Raw genomic sequence first — 25,227 nt, 5'->3', positions numbered from 1 at the left:
TTTTTTCTTCATGAGTCTGGCTAAAGGTTTATCAATTTTGCTTATCTTTTCAAAGAACTAGCTTTTAGTTTCATTGGTCTTTGCTATTATTTTCTTCATCTCTGTTTCATTTATTTCTGTTCTAATCTTTATGATTTCCTTCCTTCTACTAACTTCGGGGTTTGTTTGGTCTTTCTCTGGTTGCTTTAGGTGTAAGTTTAGGTTGTTTATTTGAGATTTTTCTTGTTCCTGAGATAAGTTTGTATTGCTATAAACTTCCTTCTTAGAACTGCTTTTGCTGCATTCCATAGGTTTTGGATCATTGTGCTTTTGTTTTCATTTGTCTCTAGGTATTTTTTGATTTCGTCTTTGATTTCTTCAGTGATCCATTGGTTGTTTAGTAGCATGTTGTTTAGCCTCCATATGTTTGTGTTTTTTTTTATAGTTTTTTTCTTGTAGTTGATTTCTAATCTCACAGCATTGTGTTGGAAAAGATGCTTGATATGATTTCAATTTTCTTAAATTTACCAAGGCTTGCTTTGTGGCCCAGTGTATGGTCAATCCTGGAGAAAGTTCCATGTGCACTTAAAAAATGTGTATTCTACTGCTTTTAGATGGAATGCTCTATAAATATCAGTTAAGTCCATCTGCTCTAATGTGTCATTTAAGGCCTGTGTTTCCTTACTGATTTTCTGTCTGGATAATCTGTCCATTGATGAAAGTGGGGTGTTAAAATCCCCCACTATTATTGTGTTACTGTCGATTTCTCCTTTTATGGCTGTTAGTATTTGCCTTATATATTGAAATGCTCCTGTGTTGGGTACATATTTATTTAAAATTATTATATCTTCTTCTTGGATTGATCCCTTGATCGTTTCGTAGTGTTCTTCTTTGTCTCTTGTAACAGTCTTTATTTTAAAGTCTATTATGTCTGATAAAAGTATTGCTACTCCAGCTTTCTTTTGATTTCCATTTGCGTGGAATACCTCTTTCCATCCCCTTACTTTCAGTCTGTATGTGTCCCTAGATCTGAAGTGGGTCTCTTTTACCCATATATATGGGTATTGTTTTTGTATCCATTCAGTGAGTTTATTATGCCTTTTGGTTGGAGCATTTAATCCATTAACATTTAAGGTAATTATCGATGTGTATGTTCTTATTGCCATTTTCTTAATTGTTTTGGATTTATTTTTGTACATCTTTTTTCTCCCCTTCCTCTTTAGTTCTCTTGTGATTTGATGACCATCTTTAGTGCTGCGTTTGGATTGCTTTTTCCTTTTTGTGTGTGTATCTATTATAGTTTTGGGGTTTGCTGTTCCCATGAGGTTTTGATATAGCAGTCTATAAATGTATTGATACAAGGTCGTTTTAAGTTGCTGGTCTCTTTCCTGCCTAGAGAAGTGCCTTTAGCATTTTTTGCAAACCTGGTCTGGTGGTGCTAAATTCTCTTAGTTTTTGCTTGTTTGTAAAGCTTTTGATTTCTCTGTTGAATCTGAATGAGAGCCTTGCTAGGTAGAGTGTTCTTGGCTGTAAGTTCTTCCCTTTTATCACTTCTAAATATATTGTGCAACTGCCTTCCAGCCTGCAGAGTTTCTGCTGAAAAATCAGCTGATAATTTTATGGGAATTTCCTTGCATGTTATTTGTTGCTTTTCCCTTGTTGCTTTTTAATATTTTCTCTGTCTTTAATTTTTTTAAATAAATTTATTTTTGGCTGTGTTGGGTCTTCGTTGCTGTGCGTGGGCTTTCTCCAGTTGTGGCAAGCAGTGGCTACTCTGTTGCAGTGCACGGGCTTCTCACTGTGGTGGCTTCTCTTGTTGTGGAGCACGGGTTCTAGGTGCGCAGGCTTCAGTAGTTGTGGCATGCAGGCTGAGTAGTTGTGGTTCATGGGCTCTAGAGCACAGGCTCAGTAGTTGTGGTGCGTGGGCTTAGTTGCTCCGTGGCATGTGGGATCTTCCCAGAGCAGGGCTCAAACCCCTGTCCCCTGTATTGACAGGTGGGTTCTTAATCACTGCACCACCAAGGAAGCCCTTGTCTTTAATTTTTGTCAATTTGATTAATATGAGCCTCAGCATGTTCCTCCTTGGGTTTATCCTCCCTGGGACTCTCTGTGCTTCCTGGACTTGGGTGACTGTTTCCCATGTTAGGGACATTTTCAGCTATTATCTCTTCAGATATTTTCTCAGGTACTTTCTCTCTCTCTTCTCCTTCTGGACCCCTATAATGAGAATGTTGGTGCGTTTAATGTTTTCCCAGAAGTCTCTTAGACTGTCCTCATTTCTTTTCATTCTTTTTTCTTCATCCTGTTCCACAGCAGTGATTTCCACCATTCTGTCTTCCAGATCACTTATCCATACTTCTGCCTCTTTATTCTGCTATTGATTCCTTATAGTGTAGTTTTCATTTCAGTTATTGTATTGTTCATCTCTGTTTGTTCTTTAGATCTTTTAGCTGTTTATTGAACATTTCTCATATCTTCTCAGTCTGCATATCTTAACTCTTACATGGCCAGGGTGGAACTTAACATTCCAAAACTGATTCTTGCATGCCTAATTAGAGAAAGTGGGCTTAATAAAACATCTTTTCAAAATTCTGACCCTGAGGGCTTCCCTGGTGGCGCAGTGGTTGGGAGCCCGCCTGCCAATGCAGGGGACACGGGTTCGTGCCCCAGTCCAGGAGGATCCCACATGCCGCGGAGTGGTTGGACCCATGAGTCATGGCCGCTGAGCCTGCGCATCCGGAGCCTGTGCTCCACAACAGTGAGAGGCCCGCATACTGAAAGAAAAAAAAGAAAAAAAAATTCTGACCCTGAGAAAACAAAAGTATTCTTGGGAGAAAGTTTGAATTTATAACTCTTATCATGTCCTTGAGATGTAAACACATCCTACATTTCCTGAAACTACAGTCTTGGCTCAACTAGTAGAAACTGAAACTGAAAAAAGAAATAAAGAAAAGAGGCCTTTTAAAACTCAAGCAGGAAAACTATGAGACCTCTGTGTCTATTTGGATATATGTATGTCTGTGTGTACATTATAAATATGATATGTCCCTACCTCCAGATGATATTACCAAAAATAATTTGTAAAAGAGCTGTATTTAATTGACTTAAAAGTAAGTACTTAGAAATCAAATACTTCTGAATGTAACTTAAGCTAGCCCAAATTTTTAAGGGTTCATATGATCTAGGATTAATCGTTAATAAGTGAAAACAAGTTTTAGTTGATAGTTTAATTAATATAGACACATCTTTAAAGTCAACATTAAATATAATACTTTTATTGTACCTAGGTTTACTGAATGCCAATAAGCTCATGTTATCTCTGTTATAAAATTTGTCAACAAGATAATTAACTTGGTATGATATGTTCATAAGTAATGAAATAGATATAAATGGGATCAAAGTATTTGGGTGAACTCTTTAAGAATGATTATGTTTTATGATGTGTCTACCTGAAAACAGTTTCTCCAGATTTTTGTTAACCTGAAACTTCACAGTTCTGCTACATTAAGTTAAATGATGGCAATGCATTGACTGTCTAGATCACTTTCAATAAGATAAAATACTGAAACATTTATTGCTAAAGAAATCTATGTTGACCTACTTTAGACCTCTTATTACAGAGAAACTAAATATGTTTGAGATTATTAATAAATAATCTTGTGCATTATTTTTGTACATGTATCTTGTACATTATTATTGAAAGATTGTACTGTGAAGTGGCATATATTTCTAGAAGTTAATTTTAAAAAGGGAACTGTGAGGGACTTCCCTAGTGATCCCAGTGGTTAAGACTGCATGCTTTCAATGCAGGAGGCCGGGGTTCGATCCCTTGTCAGGAAACTAGATCCCGCATGCCGCAGCTAAAGGATCCTGCATGCCGCAACTAAGATCCAGCACAGCCAAATAAATAAATAAATATTTAAAATAAAAATACTTGGGTTTCCCTGGTGGCGCAGTGGTTGAGAGTCCACCTGCTGATGCAGGGGACATGAGTTCGTGCCCCGGTCCGGGAGGATCCCACATGCTGCGGAGCGGCTAGGCCAGTGAACCATGGCCGCTGAGCCTGCGCGTCCGGAGCCTGTGCTCTGCAATGGGAGAGGCCACAACAGTGAGAGGCCCGCATACCACAAAAAACAAACAAACAAAAAAAAAACTTCAGGACTTCCCAGTTGGCACAGTGGTTAAGAATCCGCCTGCCAATGCAGGGCACATGGATTTGATGCCTGGTCTAGGAAGATCCCACATGCCACAGAGCAACTAAGCCTGTGCAACTACTGTACAACTACTGAGCCTGTGCTCTAGAGCCCATGAGCCACAACTGCTGAGCCTGTGCGCTGCAACTACTGAAGCCCATGTGCCTAGAGCCTGTGCTCTACGAGAAGAGAATCCACTGCAATGAGAAGCCTACACACCACAATGAGGAGTAGCCCACGCTCTCCACAGCTAGAGAAAGCCCACACTCAGCAATAAAGATCCAATGCAGCCAAAAATAAATTAAAATTTTTTAAATAATGAAAAGGGAACTGTGAGAAAAGAGTTTTAGGCATGGTCAGGACTAAGATTAGATTGAATTAAAGGAATGAATTTTGATATTGAAAATGAAATGATACAAAACTAGAATTTGGTTTTTTCTCTGTAAAGAGGATAAAATTTTCTTGTCCTATTCATCTGATTTTTTTTTTTTTTTTTTTTTTTTTTTTTTTTGCGGTACACGGGCCTCTCACTGTTGTGGCCTCTCCCATTGCAGAGCACAGGCTCTGGACGCGCAGGCTCAGCAGCCATGGCTCACGGGCCTAGCCGCTCCGCGGCATGTGGGATCTTCCCAGACCGGGGCACGAACCCATGTCCCCTGCATCAGCAGGTGGACTCTCAACCACTGCATCACCAGGGAAGCCCTGATTTTGATAACATATTGTACAGTTTCTTTACCTCTTAGGCAGTCTGTTGTATCTTTCTGAATTTGCCTTTGAAATCTTTTATTGTCACTTTGGTTAAATGAATAAGTATTGTTTCACAGTGACTTATGATCTTACTTGGCCACATGTTTTTGTTGTTGTTGTTGTTTGTGGTACGCGGGCCTCTCACTGTTGTGGCCTCTCCCACTGCGGAGCACAGGCTCCGGACACGCAGGCTCAGGGGCCATGGCTCACGGGCCAAGCCGCTCCGCGGTATGTGGGATCTTCCCAGACCAGGGCACGAACTTGTGTCCCCTGCATTGGCAGGCGGATTCTCAACCACTGTGCCACCAGGGAAGCCCTGGCCACATGTTTAAAACCTTTTGATATCTTTGAAAGACTTCCTCAAATCAAATTCTAAATGAAGTTCTTCTGATCTCTAGCTAACTTTGGGATGCTTCAGAGGGCCCCTGAACATCTCAAAGGGAAATATTAAACTAATTAGATTTATCCGATATGTTAAATTACATGGGAAACATGGTGAAATGAGTAATGATAAACCTTCTTAGATTATATTGTATGGGTTGTTAATATAAATATTCTAGAAATTATATGAAGTTCCTAAAATTTGAAATGTCCTGGTGTGTAGTCAGTCATAATTCTAGTTATTATCTTAAAATGTCATATGTCACAGAAATAGTCAAATTTCCGTGACAGTGGCATTGTAATCAGGTCTTCAACAATGCTTTGTGTTTTTTTAATATTTATTAGTCTGCGCCAGGTCTTAGTTGCAGCATGTGGGATCTTCTTTGCCACATGCAGGATCTTCACTGCGGCATGCAAGATCCTTCCGTTGCTTCATGCAGGATCTTTTAGTTGCAGCATGTGGACTCTTATTTGTGGCATGCATGTGGGATCTAGTTCCCTGACCAGGGATCGAACCCAGGTCCCCTGCATTGGGAGCATGGCATCCTAACCACTGGACCACCACGGAAGTCACTAACCATGCTTTTAATTTTAAGTCTTTTGTCATTTATAGGCAGTTGCTGTCTTACTCTTATGCTTTTGCAAAAATGCTTGTAGATGAATTGCCTTTATGCTCCAAAGCAAAATTAGACCCAGAAGTGAAAGGACTTCCACTTTTTTTGTGTGTGTGTGGTACGCGGGCCTCTCACTGTTGTGGCCTCTCCCGCTGCAGAGCACAGGGTCCGGACGCACAGGCTCAGCGGCCATGGCTCACGGGCCCAGCCACTCTGTGGCATGTGGGATCCTCCCGGACTGGGGCATGAACCCGTGTCCCCTGCATCGGCAGGCGGACTCTCAACCACTGTGCCACCAGGGAAGCCCAGGACTTCCACTTTTTATGAGAGCTGTTTCAACAGTGGCTTGCTTATGTAAGGTTACTGAAGAAATAGGAATGGGGTCTCCTTTAACTATTTATTATATGTCCCACACTCAGTTAAGTGTCTTCTAAACTCTTACCACACTCAGCACTATTCTGTAAGCTAACTTCTTATGAAATATTGTTGCTTTCTGCACCTAATATTACTTTGGTTCAGTGTAATAACCTTAACCTTGAAACTTTGCTTCCAGAACCACAGGAAGAAAACACATGACTTCATTTTGTTAACTGATTATCATCTTGCTCCCAGGAATGAATTACAAAAAGCTCCTCTTGGTAATGCTGATCTAATTTGAATTACAGATGGGTCCTACTTAAAGAATGAACAGATACATTACCAAGTTGGATATGTAGTAATGCCCACAGTGGACATAAATGAAAGCTCTTATATACCAAAAACAAAGTCAGCACAATAACTTCTATTAATTGCCTTAACCAGAGCTTGCCAATTAAGACCAGATAGCAAATATTTATACTGACAGTCACTATGCCTTTGGAGTAGCACATGACTTTTGAATCCTATGGAAAAAATGAGATTTTTTTTAACCTCTTCAGGACAACCTTTTTTTTTTAATTTTTAAATTTTATTTTATTTATTTTTTTATACAGCAGGTTCTTATTAGTCATCAGTTTTATACACATCAGTGGATACGTGTCAATCCCAATCGCCCAATTCATCACACCACCACTTGCACCACCCTGCCGCTTTCCCCACTTGGTGTCCATACGTTTGTTCTCTACATCTGTGTCTCAATTTCTGCCCTGAAAACTGGTTCATCTGTACCATTTTTCTAGGTTCCAAATATATGCATTAATATATGATATTTGTCTTTCTCTTTCTGGCTTACTTCACTCTGTATGACAGTCTCTGTATCCATCCACGTCTCAACAAATGACCCAATTTCGTTCCTTTTTATGGCTGAGTAATATTCCATTGTATACACGTACCACATCTTTTTTATCCATTCATCTGTCGATGGGCATTTAGGTTGCTTCCATGACCTGGCTGTTGTAAATAGTGCTGCAGTGAACATTGGGGTGCATGTGTTTTTTGAATTATGGTTTTCTCTAGGTATATGCCCAGTAGTGGGATTGCTGGATCATATGGTAATTCTATTTTTAGTTTTTTAAAGAACCTCCATACTATTCTCCATAGTGGCTGTATCAATTTACATTCCCACCAACAGCGCAAGAGGGTTCCCTTTTCTCCACACCCTCTCCAGCATTTGTTGTTTGTAGATTTTCTGATGATGCCCATTCTAACTGGTGTGAGGTGATAACCTCAGTGCAGTTTTGATTTGCATTTCTCTAATAATTAGTGATATTGAGCAGCTTTTCATGTGCTTCTTAGCCATCTGTATGTCTTCTTTGGAGAAATGTCTATTTTGGTCTTCTGCCCATTTTTGGATGGAGTGGTTTGTTTTTTTAATATTGAACTGCATGAACTGTTTACATATTTTGGACATTAATCCTTTGTCCATTGATTCGTTTGCAAATATTTTCTCCCATTCTGAGGGTTCTCTTTTCGTCTTGTTTATGGTTTCCTTTGCTTTGCAAAAGCTTTGAAGTTTCATTAGGTTCCATTTGTTTGTTTTTATTTCCATTACTCTCGAGGTGGATCAAAGAAGATCTTGCTGTGATTTATATCAGAGTGTTCTTCCTATGTTTTCCTCTAAGAGTTTTATAGTGTCTGGTCTTACATTTAGGTCTCTAATCCATTTTGAGTTTATTTTTGTTTATAGTGTTAGAGAGTGTTCTAATTTCATTCTTTTACGTGTAGCTGTCCAGTTTTCCCAGCACGACTTATTGAAGAGGCTGTCTTTTCTCAACTGTATATTCTTGCCTCCTTTATCAAAGATAAGGTGACCATATGTGTGTGGGTTTATCTCTGGGCTTTTTATCCTGTTCCATTGATATGTATTTCTGTTTTTGTGCCAGTACCATACTCTTGATTACTATAGCTTTGTACTATAGTCTGAAGTCAGGGAGCCTGATTCCTCCAGTTCCGCTTTTCTTTCTCAAGATTGCTTTGGCTATTCGGGATCTTTTGTGTTTCCATACAGATTGTGACATTTTTTGTTCTAGTAGTATGTAAAATGCCAGTGGTAGTTAGATAGGGATTGTATTGAATCTGTAGATTGCTTTGGGTAGTATAGTCATTTTCACGATGTTGATTCTTCCAATCCAAGAACATGGTATATCTCTGCATCTATTTGTATCATCTTTAATTTCTTTCATCAGTGTCTTATAATTTTCTGCATACAGGTCTTTTGTCTCCTTAGGTAGGTTTATTCCTAGATATTTTATTCTTTTTGTTACAGTGGTAAATGGGAGTGTTTTCTTAATTTCACTTTCAGATTTTTCATCATTAGTGTATAGGAATGCAAGAGATTTCTGTGCATTAATTTTGTATCCTGCTACTTTACCAAGTTCATTGATTAGCTCTAGTAGTTTTCTGGTAGCACCTTTAGGATCCTCTATGTATAGTATCATGTCATCTGCAAACAGCGACAGCTTTACTTCTTCTTTTCCGATTTGGATTCCTTTTATTTCTTTTTATTCTCTGATTGCTATAGCTAAAACTTCCAAAACTATGTTGACTAATAGTGGTGAGAGTGGACAACCTTGTCTTGTTCCTGATCTTAGTGGAAATGGTTTCAGTTTTTCACCATTGAGGACGATGTTGGCTGTGGATTTGTCATATATAGCCTTTATTATGTTAAGGAAGGTTCCCTCTATGCCTACTTTCTGGAGGGTTTTTATCATAAATGGGTGTTGAATTTTGTCAAAATCTTTCTCAGCATCTATTGAGATGATCATATGGTTGTTCTTCTTCAATTTGTTAATATGGTATATCACATTGATGGATTTGCGTATATTGAAGAACCCTTGCATTCCTGGGATAAACCCAACTTGATCATGTGGTATGATTCTTTTAATGTGCTGTTGGATTCTGTTTGCTAGTATTTTGTTGAGGATTTTTGCATCTATGTCCATCAGTGATATTGTCCTGTAGTTTTCTTTCTTTGTGACGTCTTTGTCTGGTTTTGGTATCAGAGTGATGCTGGCCTTGTAGAATGAGTTTGGGAGTGTTCCTCCCTCTGCTGTATTTTGGAAGAGTTTAAGAAGGATAGGTGTTAGCTCTTCTCTAAATGTTTGATAGAATTCATCCGTGAAGCTCTCTGGGCCTGGCCTTCTGTTTTTTGGAAGATTTTAAATCACAGTTTCAATTTCAGTGCTTGTGATTGGTCTTTTCATGTTTTCTATTTCTTCCTGGTTCAGTCTCAGAAGGTTGTGCATTTCTAAGAATTTGTCCATTTCTTCCAGGTTGTCCATTTTATTTTGGCATATAGTTGCTTGTAATCTCTCTTGATCCTTTGTATTTCTGCAGTGTCAGTTGTAACTTCTTTTTCATTTCTAATTCTGTTGATTTGAGTCTTCTCTCTTTTTTTTCTTGATGAGTCTGGCTAATGGTTTATCAATATTGCTTATCTTATCAAAGAACCAGCTTTTAGTTTTATTGATCTTTGCTATCGTTTCCTTTATTTCTTTTTCATTTATTTCTGATCTGATCTTTATGATTTCTTTCCTTCTGCTAACTTTGGGGGTTTTTTAGTTCTTTCTCTGATTGCTTTAGGTGTAAGGTTAGGTTGTTTATTTGAGATGTTTCTTGTTTCTTGAGGTAGGATTGTATTGCTATAAACTTCCTTCTTAGAACAGCTTTTGCTGCATCCCATAGGTTTTGGGTCATCGTGTTTTCATTGTCATTTGTTTCTGGGTATTTTTTAATTTTCTCTTTGATTTCTTCAGTGATCTCTTGGTTATTAAGTAACGTATTGTTTAGCCTCCATGTGTTTTATTTTTTACAGATTTTTTTCCTGTAATTGATATCTAGTCTCATAGCATTGTGGTCGGTAAAGATACTTGATATGATTTCAATTTTCTTAAATTTACCAAGGCTTGATTTGTGACCCAAGATATGATCTATCCTGGAGAATGTTCCATGAGCACTTGAGAAAAATGTGTATTCTTTTGTCTTTGGATGGAATGTCCTATAAATATCAATTAAGTCCATCTTGTTTAATGTATCATTTAAAGCTTGTGTTTCCTTATTTATTTTCATTTTGGATGATCTGTCCATTGGTGAAAGTGGGGAGTTAAAGTCCCCTACTATAATTGTGTTCCTGTCGATTTCCCCGTTTATGGCTGTTAGTATTTGCCTTATGTATTGAGGTGCTCCTAAGTTGGGTGCATAAATATTTACAATTGTTATATCTTCTTCTTGGATTGATCCCTTGATCATTACATAGTGTCCTTTTTTGTCTCTTGTAATAGTCTTTGTTTTATTTATTTATTTTTTTGTGTGATATGCGGGCCTCTCACTGTTGTGGCCTCTCCCGTTACAAAGCACAGGCTCCGGACGCGCAGGCTCAGCGGCCATGGCTCACGGGCCCACCTGCTCCATGGCATGTGGGATCTTCCCGGACCGGGGCACCAACCCGTGTCCCCTGCATCGGCAGGTGGATTCTCAACCACTGCGCCACCAGGGAAGCCCATAGTCTTTGTTTTAAAGTCTATTTTGTCTGAAATGAGAATTGCTACTCCAGCTTTCTTTTGATTTCCATTTCCATGGAATATCTTTTTCCATTCCCTCACTTTCATACTGTATGTGTCCCTACGTCTGAAGTGGGTCTCTTGTAGACAGCATATATACGGGTCTTGTTTTTGTATCCATTCAGCCAGTCTATGTCTTTTGGTTGGAGCATTTAATCCATTTACATTTAAGGTAATTATTGATATGTATGTTCCTATTACCATCTTCTTAATTGTTTGGGGTTTGTTATTGTAAGTCTTTTCCTTCTCTTGTGTTTCCTACCTGAAGAAGTTCCTTTAGCATTTGTTGTAAAGCTGGTTTGGTGGTGCTGAATTCTCTTAGCTTTTGCTTGTCTGTAAGGATTTTAATTTCTCTGTCAAATCTGAATGAGATCCTTGCTGGGTAGAGTAATCTTGGTTGTAGGTTTTTCTCCTTCATCACTTTAAATATGTCCTGCCACTCCCTTCTGGCTTGCAGAGTTTCTGCTGAAAGATCAGCTGTTAACCTTATGCAGATTCCCTTGTGTGTTATTTGTTGCTTTTCCCTTGCTGCTTTTAATATTTTTCTTTGTATTTAATTTTTGATAGTTTGATTAATATGTGTCTTGGTGTGTTTCTCCTTGGATTTATCCTGTATGGGACTCTCTGTGCTTCCTGGACTTGATTAACTATTTCCTTTCCCATGTTAGGTAAGTTTTCAACTACAGTCTCTTCAAATATTTTCTCAGTCCCTTTCTTTTTCTCTTCTGGGACTGCTACAATTGGAATGTTGGTGCATTTAATGTTGTCCCAGAGGTCTATGAGACTGTCCTCAATTCTTTTTTCTTTATTCTGCTCTGCAGTAGTTATTTCCACTATTTTATCTTCCTGGTCACTTATCCGTACTTCTGCCTCAGTTATTCTGCTGTTGATCCCTCCTAGAAAATTTTTGATTTCCTTTATTGTGTTGTTTGTCACTTTGTTTGCTCTTTAGTTCTTCTAGGTCCTTGTTAAACGTTTCTTGTACTTTTTCCATTCTATTTCCAAGATTTTGGATCATCTTTACTATCATTATTCTGAATTCTTTTTCAGGTAGGCTGCCCATTTCCTCTTCATTTGTTTGGTCTGCTGCGTTTTTGCCTTGCTCCTTCATCTGCTGTGTGTTTGTCTTCTCATTTTGTTTAACTTACTGTGTTTGGGGTCTCCTTGTCGCAGGCTGCAGGTTCGTAGTTCCCGTTGTTTTTGGTGTCTGTCCCTAGTGGCAAAGGTTGGTTCAGTGGGTTGTGTAGGCTTCCTGGTGGAGGGGATTAGTGCCTGTGTTCTGGTGGATGAGGCTGGATCTTGTCTTTCTAGTGGGCAGGTCCACGTCTGGTGGTGTGTTTTGAGGTGTCTGTGGCCTTATTATGATTTTAGGCAGCCCCTCTGCTAATGGATGGGGTTCTGTTCCTGTCTTGTTAGTTGTTTGGCATAGGGTGTCCAGCACTGTAGCTTGCTGGTCGTTGAGTGGAGCTGGGAGGTCTCTTGTGGACCAGTGTCCTGAACTTGGTTCTCGCACCTCAGAGGCACAGCCCTGTCACCTGTCTGGAGCACCAAGAGCCTGTTATCCACATGGCTCAGAATAAAAGGAAGAAAAAAAAAGAAATAAATAAAATTATTAAAATAAAAAACCAAAAATAATTATTAAAAAAATTGTTTAAGTAATTAAAAAAAAGAAAGCAAGAAAGGAGAGAGCAACCAAACCAAAAAACAAATCCACCAATGATAACAAGTGCTAAAAATTATACTAAAAACAAAAACAAATACAAACCAAAAAAAGGACAGACAGAACCCTAGGATAAATGGTAAAAGCAAAGCTATACAGACAAAATCACACACAGAAGCATGCACATACACACTCACAAAAAGAGAAAAAGGGAAAAAAATATATATGTCGTTGCTCCCAAAGTCCACCTCCTCAATTTGGGATGATTCATTGTGTATTCAGGTATTCCACAGATGCAGGGTACATCAAGTTCATTGTGGAGATTTAATCTGCTGCTCCTCAGGTTGCTGGGAGAAATTTCCCTTTCTCTTCTTTGTTTGCACAGCTTGTGGGGTTCAGCTTTGGATTTGGCCCCGCCTCTGCGTGTAGGTCACCTGAGGGCATCTGTTCTTCGCTCAGACAGGACGGGGTTAAAGGAGCAGCTGATTCGGGGGCTCTGGCTCATTCATGCCAGGGAGAGGGAAGGGTACGGAGAGCAGGGTGAGCCTGCGGCAGCAGAGGCAGGCATGAGTTGCACCAGCCTGAGGCACGCGGTGTGTTCTTCCCGGGAAGTTGTCCCTGGATCACAGGACCCTGGCAGTGGCGGGCTGCACAGGCTCCCAGGAGGGGAGGTGTGGATAGTGACCTGTGCTTGCACACAGGCTTCTTGCTGACTGTAGCAGCAGCCTTAGCGTCTCATGCCCGTCTCTGGTGTCCGCGCTGATAGCTCCGGCTCGCGCCAGTCTCTGCAGCTCCTTTAAGCGGCACTCTTAAACCCCTCTTCTCGCACAGCAGGAAACAAAGAGGCAAGAAAAAGTCTCTTGCCTCTTCGGCAGCTCCAGACTTTTTCCCGGATTCCCTCCCAGCTAGCCGTGGTTCACTAGCCCCTTCAGGCTGTGTTCACGCAGCCAACACCCGTCCTCTCCCTGGGATCCCACCGAAGCCAGAGCCTCAGCTCCCAGCCCCCACCCATTCCAGCGGGTGAGCAAAGCCTCTGGGGCTGGTGAGTGCTGGTCGGCACCGATCCTCTGCAGGAATCTCTCCGCTCTGCCCTCTGCACCCCTGTTGCTGAGCTATTCTCTGTGGCTCCTAAGCTTCCCCCCGTCCCCCACCTGCAGTCTCCACCCGTGAAGGGGCTTCCTAGTGTGTGGAAACCTTTCCTCCTTCACAGCTCCCTCCCACTGGTGCAGGTCCTGTCTCTATTCTTTTGTCTCTATGTTTTTTTCTTTTGCCCTACCCAGGTATGTGGGGAGTTTCTTGCCTTTTGGGCAGTCTGAGGTCTTCTGCCAGCATTCAATAGGTGTTCTGTAGGAGTTGTTCCACATGTAGATGTATTTCTGATGTATTTGTGGGGAGGAAGATGATGTCCACATCTTACTCTTCTGCCATCTTGAAGCTCCTCCCCTTGTTATATTCTAATTGGCCTTACATTTGTTAATGAACTAACATCTTTATGATGTTTAGTCTTCCAGTTGTTTACCTAAAACAATATATCAGCCAGGTATTTTACCAGCAAAATGGGTTTATTTGGGAACGGAAAAGTATTGTGATTCAGAACATGCAATCTATGGCAAACCACAGGCAAGTCCAAAGGAGAGTTTTTTTGTTTTGTTTTATAGAGAAGAGGGAGTGGGAGTGGCTATTACGAAGAGTTCATTGGAGGAAACTAGGAGTTTGAAGTGAGTGGTGTTTTATTGGCTGAGTTGTGACAGTCGCTCACTGGCTGGGCTGTTGCCAGGAAAGGAAAAATTCTTCCTCCTACTTGGTAGTAAAGTAGTATCCTTCTTCCTGTTGGAGATGCAAAGTACCTCTCTTCCTATTGAGTATGCAGTTGACATGAGTGGTTGGTTTTAAGAACTCCGCCTTCTGGCCTCCCAACTCCTTTTTAAATTAGTTTGTTTGTTAATTTTCACATTTTCCCCTTTGGATCATGATCTTTCTCTGACACCTGAAACTAACACAGTATTGTAAATCAACTGTACTTCAGTTAAAAAAATAAAAGATCTTTCTCTGAAAGCATTGCTGATCAAGAGTCAGGTTTTTCCTGGTTCAGCAGCCTTTTCTCCCTCAGTGCTAGGAAGGACCTTTCCTGGGTGTCCTGTCTCACGGTGGATGGAAAGTGCACAGATTGGAAATCTGTTGAGATCACATTTGAGTAACAAGGAGTATATTTACAAATTTTTGTTAAGTGTCTACTTAGGAGTGGAATTTGGTGACACTGGATATACATGTTGAACTGTGATACTTTCAGTTTTCCTAAGCAGTTGTGCTAGCGTGCATTCCCACTATTAGTGTATAAGAAAATTCTTCTTGTTATGGAACCTTAAAGGCATTTCATATTGTTTCTCTCCCATCTTTTCATTTTAGCCATTCTGTTGAGTAGTTGGTAGCACTGTGTTTTAATTCACATTTCCCTGAAAATTGCAGTACTGCTTAATTTTTGTTGACTATTTGGATACCCTCTTTTAAGAAATGCCCATTGAAGTCTTCCACACAGTGTTCTATTTGGTTGGCTGGGTTTTTTCTTACTGGTTTTTAGGAGTTGATTTTTATTCTGGATACAACTTGAGATATATCTATATCTTTCTAGCTAAATATCTATGTATAGCTATCCCTATCTATACCTATATCTCCACACATTAATCTACCCATCACCCATTAATCTTTGAAATCTTCCTTGCTGTTTTGGTACAGGAAATCCTGGACTCAACTCATACCTTCTCTGCTTCAGATCAGAAATCCACAAGTACTCCAAAGAAACCAGGGTTGGGGTGTATGTGTGTATTTCATATATAATATCTTGCATATTATGGCTTATCTTTTACTCTCTTATTGATGACTTTGATGAACAGTAGTTCTTAATTTAGAAGAGCAGAAAATGTGCTTGTTTTTTCCTTTTGAACTATCAACTTTCCAAGTACAGAGTTATTTAAATAGCCACCTTGCTGACATTGGAAATGCTCTTTCACATATGTATATATATTCATTGATTTTCATTGATTAAATGCATTTCAATAAATGATCATCCATCTCCCTCCCTCGCTCTTGCTCTCTCCTGGTGTCTCACTGTTAGCCTGGCTCGCTTCTTAAGCTGCTTCCTATGTTATTTTGACATCACTCACTAATCTGTGCAGTCTTCCTTACTTTTTGGCACAAGAAATCATGGACACACATACCTTCCTTGCTTTAGGTTAGGAATTTGCAAATTCTCCAAAGAGCTCAGGTTGATATTAGTAGGGAATAATACTTAAAGAGCACAGTTTGGATGATAGGAATGTGCATTACTGTTACCTTTCCTAGGGAATAATTTGTTGACAGGCTTCTCTTTTTTCAAGAGAAGTTGGTCTATTTACACTTTATCTTTTTTAGAGTTGGTTTTGATCAGTTCTTTTCCTAAAAAAAACTATTTCACATATAGATTAAAATTTATTTACAAAATAATCTTGCATAATTAAAAATATATTCTTTTAGACATTTCCCCTTTGTCATTTAAAAGTTTTCTCTTCCTCTTTTTTATTAGGTAGGGCAAGGATTTATTTCTCTTACTGACTTGTTTTTAAGAATGAGCTATTTTATTTGTTTACCCCATCTTTTTCTATTTTTTGACTGATTACATTTTGTCTTTATTCCTTTCTTTTGCTTTACTTCAGCTTACATTCCTTTTCTTTTTGTAGGGTGCTTAGTTCAGTCTTATATTTAGGTTAATATAACCATTTAATTCTGACTTTTTTTCTGAGCACTAAATTGGTATGCCATCCATTCTGTTATTTTTGTCATCAAAATTTTCTAGAAAGTCTGACATTTTAATTGGTTTTAATATTTATTTATTTAGGCTGCGCTGGGTCTTAGTTGTGGCACACAGGATCTTTGTTGCGGCAAGCAAACTCTTAGTTGTGGCATGCATGCAGGATCTAGTTCTCCAACCAGGGATCGAACCCAGGCCCCTTGCATTGGGAGCACAGAGTCTTACCCACTGGACCACCAGGGAAGTCCCTGATATTTTAATTTGTATTTCCTCATTGAAGCAACAGTTGCTTAGTTAAGTACATTGTTTACAAATAGAAGAGCTTTTAATTTTTTGCTGTTATTATTTAAATTTTTATTGTGTTATGTTCAGAGATTTTGTTTCAAACGCCCTCCATTTTTATACTTATACTGTAATCACAGAAAATTTCTTCTCCATTCATTTCAAATTGAACCTTACATCCACTATTTAGATTTTTCGTAGGCTCTTCTTTTATCTAGATTGCCACCCTCCAGGTTTTATCCCAAATATCCTTTTTAATAGATTCCCTGACACTCCTAGTTTCCCCAGACAATTTCCTCATACCATTCACTTACTCTGCTCTCTCCAAAATTATAGTCTCCTTGTTCAGTTTTTAAATAACTGTTCAATATGATACATAACTGCTATAGTATCTAAAAATCATTCAGATACTTTTCCATAAAGAATAAGAATGGTTGGTTCTAGATGTAAGGGGATAGAAGGGAAATCTGTGAAATGTTATGAAGTAAGCAGACTGAGCATCCAGGAGGGTTGAATAACAGTAAAACTCAACTGAATATATGTTAATTATACACATCTCTATGCACAGCAGGGAATGAACGATATTGGTGGAGACATCTGTTTGAATGGATAACTGCTTAAAGAATTATTAGATAAAACAAGGACCTTTTTCCTTTTACACGTTTGGCTGAGCTACCTTGAATTTCCTTTAGTTCTCATATATATAGGAAGTAAAGAAGGAAAAAGTACACTTAATCACTGCAGTAAGGTATGAGAGATTAGAGGTAGGGAGAAATGTCTTTTGAGAGTTGTGAAATTATTTAAGTGATTATGATATTCAACTGCATTACAGTGACTTTGTAATATTTTCTTCTAGTATCATAGTTTGAGTTATCATTTTATTCTATAGTTAATCATTTAACACCTACTATGTCCTGATGAATTTATTTATTTTGAATGAAATAGGAATTATATCTTCCTTTGGGATGGTTTGGGAGTCAGAAACAGCAAAGCAAGGCAAAAATTAATGTATATGTGTTGAAAACTGTGACATGAAGAATCATGATGTTGTGATTGAGAATAAACATGGATCTACTTATAGTCAGCAGGGCAAGCATTTCTGTGCAAGAAATGTTTAACCTAAGGTGAAAGGATGAATAGTCAGCCTTTCATTGAGCCCAGGAGAGGTGATTCTTAGGAGATGAAATAACCTGTAAAAAGCTGTATGAAATGGAAAGGTTGTGGGCATAATCTAGGAGCTGAACAGTAGCAAGTGTCCTAAGAGAGTAGAGAGGACAGTTTCTTCCAAAGAAGTCTTTAGGTAAGCAAAGGCCATATTATATTCTATGGTAACATTTTTGAATTTTATTCTAAGAGTAAAGGAAATGATTAATATTATTAAATGGGAACTCCTAAACTTTGATTTATATTGGAATCATCTTGTGAAGTTATTAAACATGTAGATGCCCAATTACTCCTCTAGATTTGATTCACCTTGGTCTGGGGTGGTACCCAAATAGCTGTACTTGTAAGCAGCTCTCCAGATTATTCTGATTGACATCTAAATTTCAAATCACCACAATCTTACATAATCTCTCATTATTCTCTCAGCTCATATTGTTTTGACTTAAAACTACCTAATTACATTGAAAGTTCTTTAAGCCATTTCTTTTCAAGAATTGTTTTCATTTTGTATTATATATATAATTTTTGTGTGTGTGGTACGCGGGCCTCTCACTGTTGTGGCCTCTCCCGTTGCGGAGCACAGGCTCCGGACGCGCAGGCTCAGCGGCCATGGCTCACGGGCCCAGCTGCTCCGCAGCATGCGGGATCCTCCCGGACCGGGGCACGAACCCTTGTGCCCTGCATCGGCAGGCGGACTCGCAACCACTGCACCACCAGGGAAGTCCTGTATTATATTTTTAAGATAGAAACTGTTTTGCTGGCTGCTAGAAAATAATCTTTGTTTGCTCTTTTGTTTTCTTCTAGGTTTACTCTCCAGGTATAAGACCAAGAAGTTATCTCCAGAGAAGGACATTTATGAAGTCAGTTTCTCCCGATGGAAGACAATAGGAGGAAGTAAAACTCCTTGTCTTAAAGGATCTATTTTGAGAAATGAGTGGCAGAGCAAAAGTGAGTTTGAGGGTCAACAGGGACCTCGAGATAGATATTTCAGTCAAGTGAAAGTCAAGTGAAAATCATGTATAACATGCCAACATGTAGAAAACTTATTCATCTTTTACTCTGAATCAGAGAATTCATAATAGTCAGAAACTTTATAGGGAACGTGGAAAACCCTTTAGTTGTGGCTCAAATTTTGTTCAACATGAGAAAATTCATTCTGGTGATAAACTTTTGATTGTAAAGAATGTGGGAATACCTTTAATAGTGTCTATCAGGAGTTCCCTAGCTGTCCAGTGGTTAGGACTTGGTGCTTTCACTGCCGTGGGCCCAGGTTCGATCCCTGGCTGGGGAACTAGGATCCCACAAGCCACGTGGTGTGGCCAAAAAAAAAAAAAAAAAAGTGTCTATCATCTACGTGTACATCAGAAAATTAATACTGGTGAGAAACTCAATGAATGTAATGAATATGGGAAGGTCTTTAGTTGTAGCTATCAGCTTATTCAGCATCAGAGATTTCATACTGGTGAGAAACCCTATGAATGTCAAGATTGTGGAAAAGCTTTTCTACTTGTTTTTTTCCTTACACAGCATCAGAAAATTCATACAGGCAAGAAACCCTGTGAATGTAAGGAATGTGGGAAGGCCTTTAGACTCGATTTTTACCTTACTGAACACAGAAGCATACATACAGGTAAGAAACCTTATGAATATAAGCAATATGAAAAAACCTTTAGTGTGTGAACAGTTTAATTGACATAAAACAGTTCATACTGGTATAAAACCTTTTGACTGTAAAGTATGTGGGAAGGCTTTTAGTTGTAGTGGCAACCTTAGAGTACATCATAGAATGCATACTGGTAAGAAATCATATGAATGTAAGGAATGTGGGAAGACTTGTGGGAGTATATTCTCAAGTTAGTGTACATAAGAAAATTCATACTGATGTGAAACCCTACAAATGTATAGAATGTGGGAAGACTTTTAAATTTAGTTTCTATTTTACTGAGCATCAGATAATTCACACTGGTGAAAAGCCCTATGAATGTAAAGAATGTGGAAAGGCCTTTATTCATAGAACAGATCTAAAAGAACATCTGACAATTCATTCTGGTTTAAAACTATGTATGTAAAGAATGTGATAATAAGGCCTTTAGTTGATGTGGACAGTTGACTCAACAGCAGAAAATTCATACAGGTATAAAACCCTATGAATGTAAGGAATGTGGAAAGGCCTTTAGTCGTAGTGGAGACCTTAGACCATATCAAAGAATTCATACTGGTGAGAAACCCTGTGAGTGTAAAGAATGTGGGAAGGCCTTTAGACTTAATTCATACTTTACTGAACATCAGAGTTTTCATACTGCTGAGAAACCCTACAAGTTATGTAGGAAGGTCTTTAGACAACATTCACATCTTTATTGGCATCAGAGAATTCATAATGTAACTGAATATAAGAAAGCCTTTCCATGTCATTTTCTGTTTATAGAATAGCAAAATATTCATGCCAGAAAGAAATTCTGTGAATGTGACTCTTTTTCCAGACATGTTAATTTAATAAGTGTGTAACAGCCTTCTAATACCTCTTAATCCTTCTTAAATTTTAGGAAGGTCGTATTAGGAAATAAACCTGTTAATGTAACTGTAAACCAAGAATTCCAAGAACAGAGACCTGGTTGAAGAAAAAAAAAAAAGAGAAAGGAAAAAAGCGCTTTTATTTGGGGTTTGTCAGAACTGCAGCCCAAGAAACACAAACCCAAGAAAGTACTCGAATTGTGTTCTGCTGGACTATAAAATGGGGTAGGCTTAAAAAGGTAAAAAACTGCAAAGTTACATAAGTTGTCAAGAATTAGGATGTGAGCTGACAAGAGGTAAGGGTGCTTGTTAAACAAGGATGCTTTGGGGTTCACAATGATTACATAATTGTGTCGGGGTGGGAGACTTTTAAACTACAAGGTTACAACTAGCAGCTGCTAGCAGATACTGTTTTGAAAACAGCTAGTGCTGTCCTTGAGTTTAATACTAAATTCAGAGAAAATTCAAGTTCTCAGTGATGCATGAATGTGTCTCAGACCAGATCCTCAATGTCTGCCAGATTACATTTTTGTATGCCTGAACTATGAATATTCCATTATAATTTCAATTTGTCATCAAAACAATTGTGGGGAAGTTTTTAATCAATGACATAAACTTATCATCATTGCCTTTACTCTCTGTGTGATAGTGGGCAACACATTTACCCTTCTGTGTTTCATTTATAAAATGGTACCCACCTAAAAGTGTAGTTAATAGTTTATAACATGTACAATTTTGCAAAAAGTACCAGGCAAAAAAACTCCTTTGAATGAATAATGGATATGATTATTTTTATTATCAACATTATACTTAGTGAGTTTCTTAATATAAAGACATAATGAAGGTAACAAATTTAGAAAGCCATTCATCACTTATTGTATTTCAGGAAATTCATCTTTGATAAAATCCATAAGAATATAAAGAACATGTAAAGATCAAATGCAGACCTCATTGCTTAAGGTCTACCAGAAAATTAGAGCTGAAAAGTAACCCTAAGGATTTAGTGAGTGTGAGAATATTAAGAATATAGCTCCTGAAATATCAAGGAATGGTGTGAAGAATTTTACCAATAATATAGAAGTTAAAAGGATAACAAAGAGCAAACTGCCTAGAAAATATTTACCAACTTTATTATGAAAAATTTCTGACAAAAACATAGAACGCATTCTATAATGAACATCCATTTACCCTTCACCTAGATTTGAAAATTTACTTTGTATATTTGCTTCATTTTTCTATAAAATATAATTTTTGCTGTATCATTTAAGAGTAAATTGTAAACATTATATCACTTTACCCTCAAATCAGTTTGTATCCTAGAAGTTAGGATAATACATATTACCAAAATATTATAAACACACCTTAAAAATTAATTCTATACATTCTAATATTCAGTCCATATTTAATTTTCCCTAATATTCTCAAGAATATCTTTTAACAAGGATTCACTCTCCAGGCTCATACCTGTTAGTGGTTATGTCACTTTTAAACTGAACAGCACTCCCCCATCTTTGTTTCATGGTTATGTTTTTTTGAAGAGTCCATCACAGTTGTCTTAGAATGTCTTGTTGGTTTGTCAAATTTATTTCCTCATAATGTTCATCTTGTTACACTGTTTCTAAATTAGAACTTAAATAGAAGCTTGATTTGCATTTTGTTAAACATTTTTAGCAAGAACACTTCACAGGTATTTGTGACTGCCAGATCTCTCATTATAAAACTATCTTATTTTTTTGCAATTAGTAAGTAATTGGGTAATAATTTATACCTCCTCTTGGAAATATATAATAATCTATATGTATAGAACAATAGATTAAACTGAAAGGCAAATTTTAAAATTATAAGCCATTCAGAAAGGACTAGTACTGAAATGTCTATATTTCAAAATTTGTGAGATGTAGCCAAACCTCTGCTCAGTGTGAAATTAACATCCTTTGATGCATACAGGAAATTAAAATTAAGGGATGGGACTTATCTCCCACCTCAGCACCTATTCCAATGTCTTTCTTATATATTAGGCACTTGATGAAACTTGAAAAAAATAAGCATTCAAGTGAAAAAGTTTAAAAATTACAAAATAAAACAAATGCTAACAGAAGGAAGTAGTTAATGCAATTTAAATTAGAAATTAATTTTAAAAAACACTTGTAGACTTACCCAATTTTTCCAAATTTGATAAAAGAAAAATGACACAATTACAGCAGCATGAATAACAATAGGGATATTATTAACACAGATACTGATGTTGTTCTTTGTGAGGAAATATTATGTAAATTTATTTCAATATATACAAAATTCCAGTTAATGAATTATTGTCTAGAAAGTGAACTTTATTGAAATTGATAAAACATAATCAAGCCTGAAAAGACCATTAATGAGTGGGAAAGTTAAATTTAACCAAAAAGCTCCTTTTTATAAGCCAGCACTTACAATCTGTTAGCTCCTTGGATAAAAACTTCAAGGAGATAATCCTTAACAGAATTTTCCCAGTTCATGCTGCATGACTGATGTAATCCAGATGACCAAACTAGAGAATAGTTATTAAAAGACAAAATCTAGATGAGTTCTAATTAAATAGAAAAGGCAAAAAGCTGAATAGAATATTTGTCAGCAAAATGATATAAAAGCATTATGCAGTAAATTCTCATTTATTTGAAATAAACCAGCATTGGAAATTTCTAATTGTGTACATATCTAATTTAAATAATTGAAAACAGAACTTGATCAATTCTCTTTTATCTTCTAGATTCATTCTCTTAGCCTTACTATCACTGATATTGTCCTGATTTCTCAAAATGAAAAAGTGCTCTCTCATTTTAACATTTTGAAGGTGATAACAATTTATCAGTGGCATCCTGTAATTACTTTCAAGTAAATACCAACCAAGATTTTTTTTTTTTTTTTTTTTGCAGTATGCGGGCCTCTCACTGTTGTGGCCTCTCCCTTTGCGGAGCACAGGCTCCGGACACGCAGGCTTAGCGGCCATGGCTCACGGGCCCAGCCTCTCCGCGGCATGTGGGATCTTCCCGGACCAGGGCACGAACCCGCGTCCCCTGCATCGGCAGGCGGATTCTCAACCACTGCGCCACCAGGGAAGCCCCCAAGATTTTTATGTGTATGAAAAGCTTTTATTGGTATTTTCTGGTAAGATCAACAGTGTTCTAGTATCAAAACATTTTATATTTGATGGAATGTATTGTATGTATATACACATGCCTACACACACTCTAGACATAAGGATTTAAATTTAATTTATAAGAGTTTCTTGAAAACAACCACCAAAACAAAGGCACTTCAATGTTTTTGTTTAGATTTTAATAAGTGGCACTGGGACTATTATACATACAATACATACCACATATAGGCAGCTCCCGAAAATCTAAATAACTTCTGGTGAATATCAGAGAATACCTGAAGTACTTGGCATTAGATCATCTAAGGAAACCAGATGATCTAAGACCAGAACACGAGAGAATATACACCACAATTTAAAAAGTAAGTGTGGCATAATGTGATCTATGTCTAGGGTTTGTCACAAGGAGCATGAGTGGAGACAGTGGCAACAGTGAGATTGCTGGGAGAAGTAATTTCACCTAGCATATCACCCTTTCTTAAACTAGTTAGTAAGTACTATTGTTTGCTTCTGGGAGAATGTGAGAGGCTACTGATTGGTATTATTCTGGAAAAACCAGGAGCATCCCTATACTTAGGACTAGCTGGCAAGGAATTTTGTACCACAACACCCCTCCTGCTAGCCTGTCTCTCTCTCAAATCAGAGTACAAATCAAGGCAGCACATCCTAGTCCTGCCCTGAAGCAGATTACATCAAAAGGATCCTCAAGTGTAAAACTGAGTGTATGTCAGAATTACCAAACATTTGATAAAAATTGATTCTCATATAATAGAGAAACAAAGCTAACCAACTGGAAATACTACCAGTAGAATAAACAGAACAGGACTTTAAAGTATGAAGAGCATCCTCAAAATGATGTGAACATATATACTATATCCCCAAAACAGAATCTACTAGAGATTACACAAGTTATTTAAATGTTTTTATGAAAAAAACTCAGTAGAGGGACTTCTGTTTCTAAAAAGAGGGAATACATGTCCTTTTCCCTGTTCTTCCTGCTAAATACAACTCAAAACTCTGGACATTATATATGAAACATACAAGATGACTCTCAAAGATGAAGAGAAGCTAGGGACTACAGGACCTAAGGAACAACATGGGGTGAGTTCCACAGGTTTCATTTATATCCCAAACTTGGAGCTAAAGAAGCTGGTAATTGAAATGCTAATGTGTAGAGACTGAAAAAAAGTCTCAAGAAAAGCCTATTCTCTCCAACCAGAGAAACAGGAAAGGACAGCCTAACAAGACATGAAACTTTAAAACAACTGCTCTACTTCAGGCAAACACCACCAAAATATCTGTGGCCCTATCCCCACCACTGACACCAGAGGCCAAATGGAGACTCTAGCCCTCTGACCTTTATCAGGTTGTAAAAAACTATCCCCAATGTCCCCACCAGACTGTGTCAGAAAAAGTCGAGTATGAAGTCCAGCCTTTAATGGGCCGCTCTATTACCAGTACAATGTCAACGGTGCCTAAATGGGGAGCCTGACCTTCCACAGCCAATGAAAATATTGTTCAGGAAATGAGAAATCAAGAACAGCCTCAGATGAAAATGATTTTTAACAACAGGCATACCCTCAAAGAATGACTTCCAGGATTTGTTGCCAACAAAACTACCCCCAAAGAATGCCTAAAGAAATACCTGTAAACAAAAATGAAACATAAAGAATCGTGGAAAACAAGGAAGATAGAAAGAACACCATAAGAGCAAAACTGTGGGTAAAATAGACTTTCCTTTCCTTAATTATGTTTGACAGCTGAAACAAAAATCATAACACTGTCTAATGTGGTCTTCAAGAA

At 38.0% G+C, this 25,227-nt stretch overlaps 1 pseudogene; it reads left to right on the top strand.

Moving 5' to 3' along the window:
• Positions 1–20,210, top strand: part of LOC136793079 (zinc finger protein 540-like) — a 44,011-nt pseudogene extending 23,801 nt beyond the window's left edge.
• The last annotated feature ends 5,017 nt before the right edge of the window (positions 20,211–25,227 follow it).

This window comes from Kogia breviceps, chromosome 18 (genome assembly GCF_026419965.1).
Source record: "Kogia breviceps isolate mKogBre1 chromosome 18, mKogBre1 haplotype 1, whole genome shotgun sequence".
Classification (NCBI taxonomy): Eukaryota; Metazoa; Chordata; class Mammalia; order Artiodactyla; family Physeteridae; genus Kogia; species Kogia breviceps.
This window is presented reverse-complemented; position numbering and strand designations above follow the sequence as displayed.